Genomic DNA, 17,668 nt, shown 5'->3' on the forward strand with positions numbered 1-17,668 from the left:
CGTTACCATTGTGGGCGGGCATAGGGTTCAAGTGTCATCCCCGACCATGACAGGGCTTGTCCGAGGCTTCATTAGTTCTGTCCTGAACCAACTAACCGCACTAAAAGGGGGGTTAGCCCTATTAGTGGTTTGTTCTTTTCGTCACCTTTTACGACTGGCAGAACATACTGGGCCTCCACGGGGTTTATTATTATTATTATTATTATTATTATTATTATTTGTTTCATTCTTTTCTTTCTTAAAATGAGTTTCAAACCATCTAGATTAAGGTCTGTGACTCCATTCATTAGTGTTGCTGTATGAAACTTTGAAGATGCAGATGCTCCAAACAATTTATTACTTGATGTAGAGCAGCCACATTACGCTGCAGACAAGCACAATTAAATTTCAACTCTGCCTGTCTGCAACTTAACACGTCTTCTTCATGTTAGGTAGTAATGTCTTTTTCTCCATTGCTGATATTCCTACCTGCAGTTTCCATTGTTTCTTTTATTGTTTAATATGTTTGTCAGACCAATAAGAATTATTGGTCGCACCAGTTAACATTATCAATATGTTGTATACATCATTTATACTGATAAATGTTATTTCCACATTATTTAAACGACGTGTGCACAATTCCTAATACGTCATGAATTTAGTGGAACTATCTGTATTACTCAGTTTCACAGAAAACTTAAGTTGTTCTCAGGAACTGGCAAAGAAAGTTTCATTTTTGCCACACCCATAATTAAGAGGTATAATCTGTACACATTACATATCAGTGATTGTCAGTTCTTTGGGAGGTAGAACTGCTCAATGTTCATCAATACTGCGTATTAAATGGAATACATGTGATTCATTATTCAAAGCCTATCCTTGGAAGCCTGTTCACCTTTCACAACCACAAGAGTGCTGATTTTGAGAATGAAAATGTTAGGAAATAATGCCCATTCCTACCCCACGTTAAGTATGTCTAAATTAAACATAGAATAACACTGTAGGAGAGTTTAGGACTTGGAAAGAGAGTATTTACTGTAAAAAAACAACAAGCATAACAGAGGATGATTATTGGTTTGTGAGCCGAACAACTGCGCAGTCATCAGTGCCCGTACAAAGCCCCACTTTTTACACAGTCCAATCTAGCCTCGGTCACGAATGATGATGATGACAACACAAACACTTACTAAGGACCTATACAGGACAGCTTTCAATAAACTTCCTCCAGTAATAAATAACATCAATGCATTATGTTCAATTACGAAAGAGTTGAAAAATATGCTAATATATAACAGTTCAGTTCATGTGACACATGTGCTGAGAAAAATCACCAACCCAGTGAGGAATTGAACCTGGAACCCCGTGATCCAGAGGCAGCAATGCTAGCCACAGCGTAACACGTGATTTCTGTAAACAAATATTCAACCACTAGTAATTTTCAGCATTGAGCAGACTAGTTAACATTTACAACAGAAGAAGAAGAAAAAATGATTTTGATAGAGAAACACTTACCAAGGACCTATACAGGACAGCTTTCAATAAACTTCCTCCAGTAATAAATAACATCAATGCATTATGTTCAATTACGAAAGAGTTGAAAAATATGCTAATATATAACAGTTCAGTTCATGTGACATTGAGCAATACACTAGTTATTCACAATGACATGTCTGCCACTTTGCTCAAGAATATGTATGACATGTTTATTTTTTTTATTTTATTTTTTTCACAGAAAGGATATTTCTGTAGCAGCTTCTTTGTTTTATTTGTGTCAGTATGTTCAAGTAGTCAGCAAGCTATTGAAATGAGACTGGAGAAAGGACATAATTAAAGACATTCCTTTTTTCCCCATATGATATTACCTATATTTTGTGTATGCTATCTTAGTTGTGTGTTTTGTGTGGTATTAAATACAATCCCTACCAGTCCTCACTAGCAACGCCAGAATATGAGGGGTAAAGAGAAGTTAGTATATCTATTAGACGAATACATAAGGGGGGGGGGGGGGGGGGGGGGGGGAGCCAAACCCACACTAAGACAAAACCCTGTGATTGCAGGGTCTGGTGAGACAGTGACTTTAGTCAAACTCAGAATGCAGGCATAAGGTTTAAAGCAAATTAAATTGACATATTCCCAGTTGATTTTGTAATAATAGAGGGAAAGTTGAAATCAACTTGCTTTGTTAGACACTTGAGGGGGGGGGGGGGGTCAAAAATAAAGTAAATGAGTTGATAATTTACAATATAAGGAACACACACATTGAGTTGCAGACAAACACAACTAAAATATTGCTACACACAACTTTTGGCCAATCTATCCTCTTCCTTATTCTGTTGACATTTCAACCTGGAGTTTCCACTGTTTGAGTTGTTAATTTGTTTGCAATGCCTTAGCAGTCGGAATGAAACTGATGTCATTTGTCTACCTGATCACCAAATACGGACAGGGGCTTTATGTACATGATTACAAATTAGTTGCACACTCATTTAAGTACAATACGGACAGAGGAGCAGTCGTTATATATGGAAAAAAACGTGTAAATGCGAAACACTGGCCTATGTAGATTCTGTAAAAGATCAGGATACAGAATCGTGTGCTTTTGAGTTAATATGAGGGACACGTAACTGTAGTTACGATGGTTACAGTATATAGGTCTCCCACAGATAACTGTTGGAATTATGAAGGTTTAGTGTACTGTCTGTCAGACAGAAAGAAGGGATTATTATTAATGACGAATTTAATGTACATTTCTTGAAGGACCTGACAGAAAAAGACGTCCAGAGGTGCTACCAGTCACATACAAATGGGTCACCCGAAGTTTACGGTAACGAACGACTACTTTAATGTTTAACCTGTGATGTGACTCTGCTGTGTTGTGTTACAGACCTGAAACGGCTTGCAGAGGGTGTGCTGGAGTGTCCACTGTGAGGTCGTTAGTTCCGTAAACTGTTTGTTAGTGCTGTGTGTGACTCCCACGACTTCTCGAGTGCTGTTTGTGAGAATAAAATAGGAATAGTTTGTGGCAGTTTGCTGAAATGTTATTTTGACGTTGACAGTCATGGACAATAGATTCCTTTTCAGGTTTGAAATGATCAGCGTGTGTGTTGTTTATGGTTGGATATTTAATTTACTGTTTCATTTTTTGTCAGTTATGAATATGACAACAAAGTTCATGAGTAAGTCCCTGCATGGCACACTGGGGGCCACAATTAAATTCCTAGGGTTCAGTTTAATCGCCAAGTATGAGAAATGGGCACATCTGTGGAGAAGGTGTGAGACTGACAACCAGTACGTGTAACAGTGTTGGCACGATGACATCTGGTTTGAAAAGTCTAATGTGACCATTTGAAAGATTGTGTTGATGACTTATTATTTTTGTTACTGCAAGATTGCTATATTTGCGTGTCGGCTGACTTAGGTCAATAAGTATGTTTCCGTGGTTTCATTTTTTACTGTAGTACGTACGGTATGTGTTTTTGTGTGTATATCCGTGTGTTTATTACATATCGAAACTGGTGTTAAAGCAGCGTTCGTTAGTTTCGAGTTACTCAGATCATTTTGCGCAATAAATCGCAATGGTGTGGAATGAGTCATTTTCCATTCACCCCCCAAATTAATTTATATTTATGGTTACATGCTGCACATTTCTAGTTAAAAAAAAAAAGTGCAGATGTGAGTTACTATTTGGTTTTACTTTGTTGTCTGTCAGACACTTTGTATCACAGGGTACATGATCAACAATTTTTGCTGCAGTATTGTCCACCCTTTTTTGTACTAAAGACAATCTTAACGAACGTCATTTTTCCTTCTGGTATTGTAATTATGTACATATTCTTCCTTTCGAACTGTAGTGGATTATTTACAACAAACTTCATGAGGAAATGAATATACTGGGAAGCAGTAGTCAGAATGCCCAACTCCTTAAACAGACGAGTTACCCAGAACAATATTCCACGACATTATCGAATGAAAACGTGTAAAGTACGTCGACCTACCAATTTGTCTTTTCCCTCGATTTGCAATGACTAAGTTCAAATGTAGTTCGACAAACTTGTTTTAGGAGTTCCAAAATGGGCTTTTTACCAGTTTAAATTCCCATCAATATGGTCACTTAAGGATTTTGAAGTTTCCACCCCATTTATCATTTCCTCACCATAAGTTACAGTTATCACTGATGTAGAAGCCCTACACGTGCAGTAATGCGTATGTTGTGTCTTTAAAATTGAGGCCGAGAGCATTTACAGACAACCCTTCAATGATAGTTTTAAGAACTTTTTTTACCATTTCTTCTGTTTCTATATGGATGCTTTGATTGATTACAATACTTGTGTCATCTGCAAAAAGAACTGACTCTGTCTGTTGTATCGCTAAATGAAATATCGTTTACATACATCAGAAACAATAATAGACCTGAGCCTTAGGGAACCCCGTATGTGATTCCTCCCCAGTCAGAATGCTGATCCTAGAGTACATTTCTCGGATTATTAGGTACAACTTTCTGTATTCTTTTGTTAGACATGACGACATTATCCACTGGTCGGCTATACTATCAATCCTGCAAAACTTCAAATTATCTACGAGATTTTATTATTTAATGCTTGTAAAATCTGACGATTGAACATGTAAATGGCATTCTCAGTAGACCAGCTCTTCTGAAACCCCAAACTACGATTTGCTGAGGATATTATTGTTGCTAAGGTGAGATACTATTCCAGAATATTTTTTAAAGAACATATTCGCCAGTGACTGTAGAAGTTATTTCTTTCACTCTTGCAATTTCGGCCTTTGGGCCATTTTTAAGTGATAATGCAAAAGATTTTGCTTCAGCACATGTCAGACTTTAAAATCCTCCAACATATATACACATCACCAGAAATAGGCCTTTTCACTGTATAGACACAGCATAATCATTTAAAGTCTGACATGTGCTAGACCAAATCTTTTGCATTACCACATGAAAATGGCCCAAAGCCCGAAATTGCAATGATGAAATAAATAATTTCTACAGTCGACAGCAAATATGATGTCCTTTAAAAAATTCTAGAGGTCTTTGAACCCCAATCGTGAGAAGTTATCCCCTTCTCAAAATATTTGGACAATGATGTCAACAGGGTTACTGGTGTTGTACTGTGATTGATAGGCAACACGGAGCTTGTTTTACCCACACTGGTGAGATCAGGTTTTTGATATTAGTTATATGCATGAATTTTAGTTTTTTGCTATTGCAGACTTCGTGTTATATAGGGCAAGTGAAGTATTAGGGAATAGATTTTTTTTTTTTAATTTGGTGTGGTTTTGTGGTATCATGGATTTTGTTCAGGTGTATAGGTCCAGTGGAATTTGCAGTAGCAGGTTTTGAAGCTATGTATGGGTTGGTGGTATAGTGAAATTAATTTGAGCTTTATAGGTCAAGTTAAATTTCCAATACCAGTTTTTTTCCGAGTCTTTTTACTGTCGTTATGTTGATTACTGAAGATTTCATAGGCTCGATTTTTGTTTTACTATGTCTTCGTTATTGAGACTATCACATATTTAGTTTGACCCCACCCAAAATCCTGTAACTTTCACTGATGTCTCGTTAGTTTCGCGTTATTTCTTCAATTCGGTATTTTTCATATTATGTGTGTCTGTTCACATGTGTAAAAAGTGATGTCATGCTTGCCTTATTGGATAAGCTTGAAATTTTGGTGTACACCATCTTGATGATGAACTGCTTTGACCATAAGGATAGCATATTCGAACAACAAGCAGCTGTTAAAGAGAGACATGTTCACCCAGTCATAAAAGTATAGTCAGATCATGATGCACAGCTCAAAAACTCAAAGAAACCAATCAGGCTGAATAACAACATGATTACTGAAGATTTTAAAGAAAGCTTAAAAAATATTGATTCAGGTGAAGTTTACAATTAATCTAATGCTAACTCCAAATCCAAAATATTTCTTAATGAGACTGAATCCATTTTTATAGTTGTAATCCTAAAATAATATTTAAAAGTAATAATGGAAAATTGTTAAAGAAACTTTGCATGATTACAAGTATCAAACTATTCACAATAAAGAAAAGAACTTGTACAAAATAGATAGAACAAGTCGTTGTTGTTGTTGCCTTCAGTCCAGAGACTGGTTTGATGCAGCTCTCCATGCTACTCTATCCTGTGCAAGTTGCTTCATCTTCCAGTACCTACTGAAACCTACATCCTTTTGAATCTGTTTAGTGTGTTCATCTCTTGGTCTCCCTCTACGATTTTTACCCTCCACACTGCCCTCCTATGCTAAATTTGTGAACCCCTGATCTTCAGAACATGTCCTACCAACCGATCCCTTCTTCTAGTCAAGTTGTGGCACAAATTCCTCTTCTCCCCAATTCTATTTAGTACCTACTCATTAGTTACATGATCTACCCATCTAATCTTCAGCATTCTTCTGTGGCACCACATTTCAAAAGCTTCTATTCTCTTCTTGTCTAAATTATTTATTGTCCATGTTTCACTTCCATACATGGCTACATTCCATAGCAATACTTTCAGCAAAAACTTCCTGACACTTAAATGTGTCAGATGTTAACAAATTTCTCTTCTTCAGAAACGCTTTTCTTGCCATTGCCAGTCTACATTTTATATCCTCTCTACTTTGACCATCACCAATTATTGTGCTCCCCAAACAGAAAAACTCATTTACTACTTTAAGTGTCTCATTTCCTAATCTAATTCCCTCAGCATCACCCGATTTAATTCAACTACATTCCATTATCCTCGTTTTGCTTTTGTTGATGTTCATCATATATCCTCCTTTCAAGACACTCCATTCCGTTCAACTGGTCTTCCAGGTCCCTTGCTGTCTCTGACAGTATTACAATGACGTCGGCAAACCTCAAAGTTTTTATTTCTTCTCCATGGATTTTAATTCCTACTCCGAACTTTTCTTTTGTTTCCTTTACTGGTTGCTCAATAAACAGATTGAATAACATCCGGGATAGGCTACAACCCTGTCTCACTCCCTCCCCAATCACTGCTTCCCTTTCATGCCCCTCGACTCTTTGTAACTGTCATCTAGTTTCTGTACAAATTTTAAATAGCCTTTTGTTCACTGTATTTGACCCCTGCCACCTTCAGAATTTGAAAGAGAGTATTCCAGTCACCATTGTCAAAAGCTTTCCCTAAGTCTACAAATGCTAGAAATGTAGGTTTGCCTTTCCTTAATCTATCTTCTAAGAACAAGTTATCATCCAGAAATACTTTCATTTTATAAACAGTACAGTAACTTTAAGAAATGTACGAAAATCCAGGAGTATGTACATCTTGTCTGAAACTGACAGATCAATATGGAATGTTAAAAGAGTGAGACCAAAAGAGGCCATAGATGACCTTATTTCTGTAAAAGATAAGGTGAGCATTGTAAATGATGGTTCATGTGCAACAGATTATACAAATAATTAAGTTTTACAAAAATAGATGAGAAAATTGGTGCAAATAGCTCAGAATAGAAAGCAAAACAGTACACTAATGAAACAAGGGTCGACAGAAGCGTCCGATCCCACGCGTCGGCTTTGACCCGTGACGTAAGGGTGTTGTCGTGTGTGACGTCGTGACAGCGCGGAGTTTGGTTTGAGTCTGGCTGTCTCCAGTTCTGTTTTATCTTATTTTATTTACTTTTCTGATCTGTTCGTTCTATCTCGTGAGATTTTTTTTTTTTAAAGACAAAAAACACTAACCACCTACTGAAGCATCTTTATCTTCTATGGGTTGCAGGGGTTACGACCCCTGGGGAGGTGGGTGGGTATTCATGCATGGCTGTCTTCACTTACACGTTGTAGCTACGCAAGGCGTCTAAATTTGTTTATATTTAGTTTGCCCCCCACCCAAAACACCCCATTTCCCGCGCTTGTCCCGTTAGTGTCATTAAGCTTCTTGTGGAAAGTGTGTGTGTTTGTTTTTGTTTCCGCCATATTTGTGACGTCATGAGTCAAAGCAGACGGGCAGGATCGGACGCTTCCGTATTTCCTGAAACAATACAAAGAAATTCAGTAAAGTAAAAAATAATCTCATATACCCTATAAAATAAGGAAGATCATGATGACTCCAGAAAGTGAAAGTTGATATGGAGTGGATTATGTTTCCAATAAGACCCTAAAATAACGTTGCCCTCTAATACGAAAGAGTTCTTTGTCACTTAAGTAGTGCATCATTAATTCAGGGTGTGTTCCCAGACAGATTGATTTATGTCACCACTGGACTTCTCTACAGTGATGACTAAAACAAATGGCTGTAGCTTGTCTCCAATGTCACTCCTTACATCAGTTTCTAAAATCCTTAGGTTCTAAAATTCTGAAGTTATTTGGTGTGCATTTTGATGAAAACAATCAGGAAAAATTCAATCATGAACTATTTTTTTTTTTCTTTATCAACAATCCATCCATGTTTGTAAAGATATTCACATGGGCAGCACTTTAAGAAAAAATGATCTGCATTGACCTTTAACATATCAACTTTGGTATATAACGGGATGAAATGTGCAGCTATTAAATACTTTTTCAGTCTACCTATGGAAATAAAATACCTGACATATAGCAGTAGTGTTATCATACAGATATTAAAGAGGTTTTCCTTAACAACTCCTATACTCTCGAGAAATTCTTGAATATAACTAATCCATAATTTTTTACAGGAAAAAAACTGTAAATTAACAGAATGAAGGCACAAATTTTTTTTTTTTATCCTCTAGATATAATACAGGTTGCTTCTGTAAACACGTACCACAATATAACATTCATCGTGAATGCAATCTATAGAACAGGTACCTAACTGGCCACAATCCACGCAACTGCAAGTACAACTCCACAAGAATACAAGTTAGTATCTGAAAACGAAATGTGTTCGCTCGTTTTTTCCTTCTTTTTTACGAATGTGCCGAGAAACGTGTAAGATCCACTATAGCGTCTATTGATTGTGGATACACTACGAATCATACTGCAGCTTCAAATTAATCCCTGTAATTGCACTATAAAAACTCACCTTTTCGTTGGACTAGTCAATCATGGGTGAAACTCAGTGGATCCCGTTCACTCTATACATTTACCTTGCACACTCAGTAGCTTGATAATACGACTTCTTACATGTTATGCAAGAAAACAATTCTATCTTCTTCAAATGTGTACATTTGAAGTGCAATACTAGAAACAAACCAGTTAACCTCAAAATTGTTACGCAATTCCATCCCAAACAGATTCCCTTTCTCGTTTTACGAGAGATGGCAACATGAAGTTTGGCATCTATCCCGTTCTTACTGAAATTATGTTATAACTACTGATTTGTTTAAAAAATTCACCAATACACAGAGTACCTTTCTTTTACAAATTAGTCTGCAACTACAATTCAACAGATGCCCACGAAGCCATATATCGCTACTCGCTAGTCAGTTGTTTCGGTGGGCAAGGCTGCTCCCGCGTTGCAGTGGAGGATACATTACTAGTGCAATCACTGACATCAGTGGGGTCATCTTTGAAAAGTGTATAGATTTGTTGTGGTATTCGTGTGTTCTTGTGGTTTTTTAAACGAGCGTTTAACGTGCTTATTTCGAAGGAAAATGCAGATCAAAAGGTAAGATCTTGCACCTTCAGCGCAAATTCTTTATTCATTTACCATACGTGTGAGCCATGGAGGGGCGTAGCTCACATCGTATTCCAGATGTCACTTCACATTGCAGTTTTCTCGCCAAATTGTAAGTTCCATGGAAAAAGAAGAATGTCGAAGTAAACATAATCACTCAGCATTGAGTATTAGTTCACACAGTGTAGTATTTACATTGCATTGTCACATTCTTATTGTCTCTGCTGAATGATACTTATTTCGAATTCTAACCTTACTTTTTCCCTGTATGAAAAAGCGTTCATTAGAGGCTTACAGAGAACGACAGACGGCGATTTTCAAATTTTTCAGGACGAGAGTAATCTTATGACAGATAACACGTGGAGAGGGTACCGTAATCTTATCACCGATCGCTCGCTTGGGATTACAGCAAGTAGTTGTACGACGTTATCTCTAGTTGTATTTTGCTATCGGTAGTGGAAAAGTTGAGTGTGTGTAAAAACAGTTTTGTGCCGAACGGTCTTTGGAGCCAGTAAAAATATCTGTAAGTATTTTTTTATGTTTGTGACAGATGTCAAAATTTCTCATTAGTTTTATTGTAGTATGCATATTGTGTGGTCTTTGACAAGTAGTTAAGCTGCATTATTTTTGCACCAAATTATTCCGGAAGCGGGATAAATTGCGCATCTTAGAGCATAAAACAGCTATTCGCATCGTCGACTGCGTGTATTAATAGTTATTTGCACATACATGTTTGTACAGTTCACAACTTCTTTAGTAACAATTATTGTTGTTCAGGAATGTATATGGTTCCTTTTTTCGAAATGAGCGTGTTTTGTGCGGTGTGTGATGGCCTTGACATAAATTGTGCCTGCGGACGCATACGGCTTAATCGATTTCACTTAAGAGTGCCTGATTACCATGGAACTTGGTCGTTGGTTGCTCAACAACATTTTAGTAGATCAGCGTGCCTTGCGACAATTTTTAAGACATTGCGGCAATTTTCTACAGAACTCTGGTGTTTGCTTTCAGAAGAGAACCTTTTATTCAAAATGTAATCGACACACATTAAGAATCGAGCCATTCCGTTGCTTAGTCATGTTTCCCGTCCTGAAAACAAGACGTTTTTAAAATGTTTTACTTCGGTATGATCTTACAGCGGAAGTAGTTTGTTTTGAAGTTGTCAACAAATAAAGTGAAATCAACATTAAAGATCCGTAGGAGGCTATTGAAACAATAGCCCGAATTGTTTTTATCAGATGTATGTCGTGCTTGTGTCGAATCCGCCTAAGTGAGCAAGGTGGACCAAGTAAAATAATTACGTAAAGGAGCTGTTCTTCAGTATGAAGGACTTCTTCCTGCCTTCTCAGTATATATTTATTTCATTTGCGCTATTGTTCTTGCTTACAACATTTAGCAGAAAAGTATCGCTCATGTCAGATGTATTATAGAAACAATGTAAACATATATGAGACACACACAAAGCACGAAAGGATTAGGCGGTATAGGGCAAAAACTCTGCCATTGTCGTATCAGTGGAACCATTCCAGCATTCATCGTAACAGCATGGGAAAACCCAGGACGATCGTATGGGTTTTGAACCCCACGCCTCCAGAAAACACGCCCGGTGGATTAATGCTGGGGTAATCACCTCTCTCGCTTCATAATTTGGACTTAAACATGAAACTTTGTTCTATTAAACGTCTTTAAAAAATGTAAACACATTAACACAGCATCTATCACCGGTGAAAAGTACAAACACGTGAATACAGAAACACCTGCCAATACTCCTGTGTAGCCATCACTAAATCGTAAAAACATCCCTTTTCCTGGGAGGTGTGTAGCATTGCATTTGAAACAGCAAACCAACAGCTGAAACATTCTTGTGCAAAGGCGAATACTGCGTTCTTTCGATCTGCTCTTGATTTTGTTTCCCTGTAACGTATCATTAATAATTCCAAAACAAAAAGTTTATTATCTTTTGAATCTTTGTGTGGTATGTAACTGGATCTGTGATAAATAATCGTCAGGTGAAATTTCTAGGTTGTGCATTTACTGTCTGAAATAAGTCTTAATATATACCACTGTCCTCCGTCGAACGCACATTATCATCAGTTTTCTATAAGGAGTTTTCTGGTTTCCAGTCGGAAACAGTTGTTTCATGTTTTTTTTTTTTTTTCAAACGGTGAAAATAACAATTAAATCACTATGGCTCTCATATAAAATGTACAATAAATGTACAATACTAGCTCTGTCATACTGACAACACACAGTGCTGCCGAATTTAATTCGGGGAAAGAAGATCCGACTATTTTGATTGAAAGGTTACTTAGGATCTGAAGGACTCTTCGTTCTGCTGGATATGAATGCTCGATAGAAATCAAATCAGTGAACATATGTGAGATATCATTTGTGGTCAGCGACACAGCTACACTTGATGACAGTTCTCTGTTAATTGTTAGTAACAGGGCAGTTCGTTGGCTGAGTGCGTAAGTGCCGAGACTGTGAATCCATCTCTGCGGGTTTCAGTACCCAGTTGTACTAATATCTTTTATTTAATCATAGCCACATGATTACCACAGTAGATCACGCGGTAGTGTTCATAGAACTACTTTCCGACGATTTCACGACCATTAACGAGAGAAGTGGCGCAGTGGTTAGCACACGGTTCGAACCTGCGTCCGACCACCCTGATTTAGGTTTTCCTTGATTTCCCTAAACCGCTTCCAGCAAATACCGGAATGGTTCCTTTGACAGTGCATGGCCGATTTCCTTCCCCATCCCTCCCTAACCCGTTGGAACCGATGACGATATTATTTTGGTCCCCTCGCCCAAACCAGGCAACCAGTCACATCCATTCCATTCTCGAACAGCACATTGGAAAAATGAAACTCTAAATCTTTCAGCGCCAGCTCTCATTTCTCTCAGTTCATCACGATGGTCGAATCTCCCTATTTAGGTGGAAATCGATGAAATGTATTGGCATTCAGGGGAGAAAATTTGTGATTGAAATATCGTGACAAGATCTCGTCTTTGTTTTAGTGGCCGTCACACCAACTCGCTTCACATAAGCGCGGCATTCTCAGCTTTATTTCGCGGTAATAAAAAACGAACTGCTCTTCTTCGAACTTTTTCCATGCTCCGTCAGTTCTGTCTGTTACGGATCCCTCAACGCCCAGCAATACTCCAGACAAGGGTGGACACGCGAAGTTGTAGGAGTCTGTAGTAGATTTGTTGCACCCTCGAAGTGTTTTGACAGTAAAATGCAGTCTTTGATTCGGTATCTCTGCAACATTTTCAGTGTGATGGTTCTGATTTGAGATGTTCATTATTGCAACCACTGGGTATTTAGTTGAATCGGCAGCCTTTAAATTTGTGCGATTTATAGTGTAACCGGAGATAAATGGAATGTTTTTACCTTTCATGTGGAGGGTCTCATACTTTTAAGTATCCAAGATCAACGGCGACATCTAGCACCGTATAGCTGCCTTGTCTAAATAATTTTGCAGTTAGTTCAAATCAGAAGAATTTCCAATACGTTAAACATCTTCATTTGTAAGCAATGTGCTCAGATTTGCGTCCTCAATTGTTAACGTAGATTGAGAACAGCAGACAACACGTGTCGTTTCTGTTGCAATCGATGACTTCTCATCAATTACTACGAACTGTGAGATTTATGAGTGGTAATTACGCATCCAGTCTCACAACTGAGAAAAATACACAGACGGGCAGTTTGATTAGAAGACCCTTTTGAGAGGAACGGTAGCAACAGACTTGGAAATCTAGAACTATGTTATCAATTTGCGATCCTCCGTCGATAGCACGCATCGATTCCTGTGAATAAAGAGCTAATTGTGTTTCACAAGAAAGATATTTTCTGAATCCGTGCTGACTGTGTGTCAGTTGATCGCCTTCTTCGATGTAGTTCTGATCGAACACAACGTATGATCAAAAATCCTACTGCAAATCGACATCAGGCGTATGAAGTGTCTGTAAGTTCGTCTTTGTACAAGATAATTTAGGGACTTCGGCTGTTCAGTATAAAATGTAAAATTAAAAACACCATCAGTCGTTTCTGTTTTGAATGTAATTTATTTATGCTACCAGTTTCGGTGTTCCACTATGCCATCTTCAGGCCCGTGTAAAGACAAGACAATGAATTGTGAACTAAGTAATGAAAGGTCGGCGTTAAAGTTCAGATATCAGTTATACCCGGTGGTAGTATGTTGTAAACATTTAACAAAAACCAAACTGTACAAAGTGTTATATCAAAGTCAGTGATAAAACAAGAAGTAAAACGAGATGAGAGCTTCACCCCGTTTGAATATAAACTCGACTACAGTACATGTAGCCTAAAAGTAAAGTGAAACTACTATTAGGTCAATATTAATCTCATTTTGGCTAATTATTGTGCCACATACTGACAAACAACTACAACATAATGCTAATGTCAGTGCCCGCGAATCAGCTGAAGCAAACCACACATATTTGTATACTGAGGAGTACAATCAGAAAGTAAATTACTTATTTGCTGCCATACTTGTGTACTAGGAAACTATAAACCCATTGGTCAGCTCCACGTTACCTACCTGTACACCTTGTATCATATACTAACAAAAACAATAATTTAATGTTAAGTCAAAGTTTTGCCCTCACAAGCGGCTTGATTCCTCCCCCCCCCCCCCCCCCCCACACACACACACACACACACACACACACACACACACACACACACACACACACACACACCAATCTGGTATTTACTACACGACAAGAATGTTCGTTGTGGTCCACTTTGCCGGTTTGTTTTTCTGGTCATAGGTCATACTATACTACCCTGCATAAGAGCTACGTGCCGTACAGAGGTACTTGTCTTAGGTTTTCTGACAGAATTGAATACACTGTGTGTTTGTTCCTGTAAATTTCTGTAGAGTTACTTCGTAGTTTACAGTTCGCTTTTTCACATAGCCTCTCTACCAGCAAACGTACCACTTCTTGATCATTTCGGTTACGACCTATACCGTATGATATTCTGACACTTCCTAAATAGTGGAAATTCATTGTGATTTTTTATTCAACATGTAGGACCCTATGGATATGTGATTGATAAATTATTTGACATAATAATAAATTCCTGTTTTTTATTAGTGATACAGGCAGTTAAAGGGGAGGGGGGGGGGGGGTGTACTGCGATAAACGGATGTATACTGTATTTCATTAGCATGTGACATCATATAAATAATGTACCTTGAGCTTGTATTCATCAGTATACATTCAGGCGACAACAGTCATGAAATAACTCCTAATATCGTGTGTACCACCTTCTAGCGGCCTCTCTACCGTTCCACTCTCGAACGACGCGCGGGGATAAGCAGCACTTAAATTTTTCTGTGCGAGCCCTGATTTCTCTTATTTTATCGTGATCACCATTTCTCCCTATGTAGGTGGTTGCCAACAGAATGTTTCCGCAATCGGATGAGAAAACTGGTGACTGAAATTTCATGAGAAGGTCCCGAAGCAACGAAAAAACGCCTTTGTTTTAATGATTGCCACTGCAATTCGCCTATCATGTCTGTGATACTAGGGACTAGTGTAGCAGAGGATACAACCCGTCGGATTTGGACAATGACGACACAAGTCGCCAAACGAGAAGCGATTCTTCTTAGTGTTGTAGCTCCCTTCAGTAGCTGATTAGTGTTTTTTGGCTTTTTTTAAAAAATCTCACGAGATAGAATAAACAGATCCACTTTATTAAGCAATCAGTTAAAAAACAAAACTGAAACATAACAGCAAAAGCGAAAATGGTAAACTGCTCTCTGGCGACTTGTGACGTCATTGTCCAGAGCCGACGGGTTGTATCCCCTGCTACACTAGACCCGATACTATCTCCCCTATTTCGCGATAAAAAAAAAAAGCTGCCCTTCTTTGTACTTTATCTATGTCATCCGTCAGTCCCACCTGATGCGGATCCCACACCGCACTGCAGTACTCCAGAATAGGGCGGACAAGCGTGGTGTAAGGGGTCTCTTTAGTAGACCTGTTGCACCTTGTTAGTGTCCTGCCAATGAACTGCAATCTTTGGTTTGCTCTGCCCACAATATTATCTGTGTGATCGTTCCAATTTAGATTATTCGTAATTGTAATCCCTAAGTATTTAGTAGAATTTGCGTAACTTACCGCGTAATCATAATTTAGCTGATTTCTTTTAGTACTCACGTGAATCTACATCTACATCTACATCTATACTCCGCGAGCCACCTTACGGTGTGTGGCGGAGGGTACTTATTGTACCACTATCTGATCCCCCCTTCCCTGTTCCATTCACGAATTGTGCGTGGAAAGAACGACTGCTTGTAAGTCTCCGTATTTGCTCTAATTTCTCGGATCTTTTCGTTGTGATCATTACGCGAGATATATGTGGGCGGTAGTAATATGTTGCCCATCTCTTCCCGGAATGTGCTCTCTCGTAATTTCGATAATAAACCTCTCTGTATTGCGTAACTTCAGACTTTTCTTTATTCAGTGTCAGTTGCCACTTTTCGCACCACACAGATATCTAAATCATTTTGCAATTCGTTTTGGTCATCTGATGACTTTGTTGTTGTTGTGGTCTTCAGCCCTGAGACTGGTTTGATGCAGCTCTCCATGCTACTCTATCCTGTGCAAGCTTTTTCATCTCCCAGTACCTACTGCAACCTACATCCTTCTGAATCTGCTTAGTGTATTCATCTCTTGGTCTCCCTCTACGATTTTTACCCTCCACGCTGCCCTCCAATACTAAATTGGTGATCCCTTGATGCCTCAGAACATGTCCTACCAACCGATCCCTTCTTCTGGTCAAGTTGTGCCACAAACTTCTCTTCTCCCCAATCCTATTCAATACTTCCTCATTAGTTATGTGATCTACCCATCTAATCTTCAGCATTCTTCTGTAGCACCACATTTCGAAAGCTTCTATTCTCTTGTTGTCCAAACTATTTATCGTCCATGTTTCACTTCCATACATGGCTACACTCCATACGAATACTTTCAGAAATGACTTCCTGACACTTAAATCTATACTGGATGTTAACAAATTTCTCTTCTTCAGAAACGCTTTCCTTGCCATTGCCAGCCTACATTTTATATCCTCTCTACTTCGACCATTATCAGTTATTTTGCTCCCCAAATAGCAAAACTCCTTTACTACTTTAAGTGTCTCATTTCCTAATCTAATTCCCTCAGCATCACCCGAATTAATTAGACTACATTCCATTATCCTTGTTTTGCTTTTGTTGATGTTCATCTTACATCCTCCTTTCAAGACACTGTCCATTCCATTCAACTGCTCTTCCAAGTCCTTTGCTGTCTCTGACAGAATTACAATGTCATCGGCGAACCTCAAAGTTTTTATTTCTTCTCCATGAATTTTAATACCTACTCCGAATTTTTCTTTTGCTTCCTTTACTGCTTGCTCAATATACAGATTGAACAATATCGGGGAGAGGCTACAACCCTGTCTTACTCCCTTCCCAACCACTGCTTCCCTTTCATGTCCCTCGACTCTTATAACTGCCATCTGGTTTCTGTACAAATTGTAAATAGCCTTTCGCTCCCTGTATTTTACCACTGCCACCTTTAGAATTTGAAAGAGAGTATTCCAGTCAACATTGTCAAAAGCTTTCTCTAAGTCTACAAATGCTAGAAACGTAGGTTTGCCTTTCCTTAGTCTTTCTTCTAAGATAAGTCGTAAGGTCAGTACTGCCTCACGTGTTCCAGTGTTTCTACGGAATCCAAACTGATCTTCCCCGAGGTCGGCTTCTACTAGTTTTTCCATTCGTCTGTAAAGAATTCGTGTTAGTATTTTGCAGCTGTGACTTATTAAACTGATAGTTCGGTAATTCTCACATCTGTCAACACCTGCTTTCTTTGGGATTGGAATTATTATATTCTTCTTGAAGTCTGAGGGTGTTTCGCCTGTTTCATACATCTTGCTCACCAGATGGTAGAGTTTTGTCAGGACTGGCTCTCCCACGGCCGTCAGTAGTTCCAATGGAATATTGTCTACTCCGGGGGCCTTGTTTCGACTCAGGTCTTTCAGTGCTCTGTCAAACTCTTCACGCA

At 38.5% G+C, this 17,668-nt stretch overlaps 1 long non-coding RNA gene across 1 annotated transcript in view; it reads right to left on the reverse strand.

Annotated features, from left to right (window-relative positions):
* LOC124720240 overlaps nucleotides 1–9,454 on the reverse strand; it is a 56,348-nt gene extending 46,894 nt beyond the window's left edge. Inside the window, exon 1 of the long non-coding RNA XR_007006094.1 lies at nucleotides 9,321–9,454. This is a non-coding gene — a long non-coding RNA (uncharacterized LOC124720240). The remainder of the gene's footprint in view (nucleotides 1–9,320) is intronic.
* Nucleotides 9,455–17,668: the final 8,214 nt, after the last annotated feature.

This window comes from Schistocerca piceifrons, chromosome 11, assembly GCF_021461385.2.
Source record: "Schistocerca piceifrons isolate TAMUIC-IGC-003096 chromosome 11, iqSchPice1.1, whole genome shotgun sequence".
In the NCBI taxonomy this organism is placed as follows: domain Eukaryota; kingdom Metazoa; phylum Arthropoda; class Insecta; order Orthoptera; family Acrididae; genus Schistocerca; species Schistocerca piceifrons.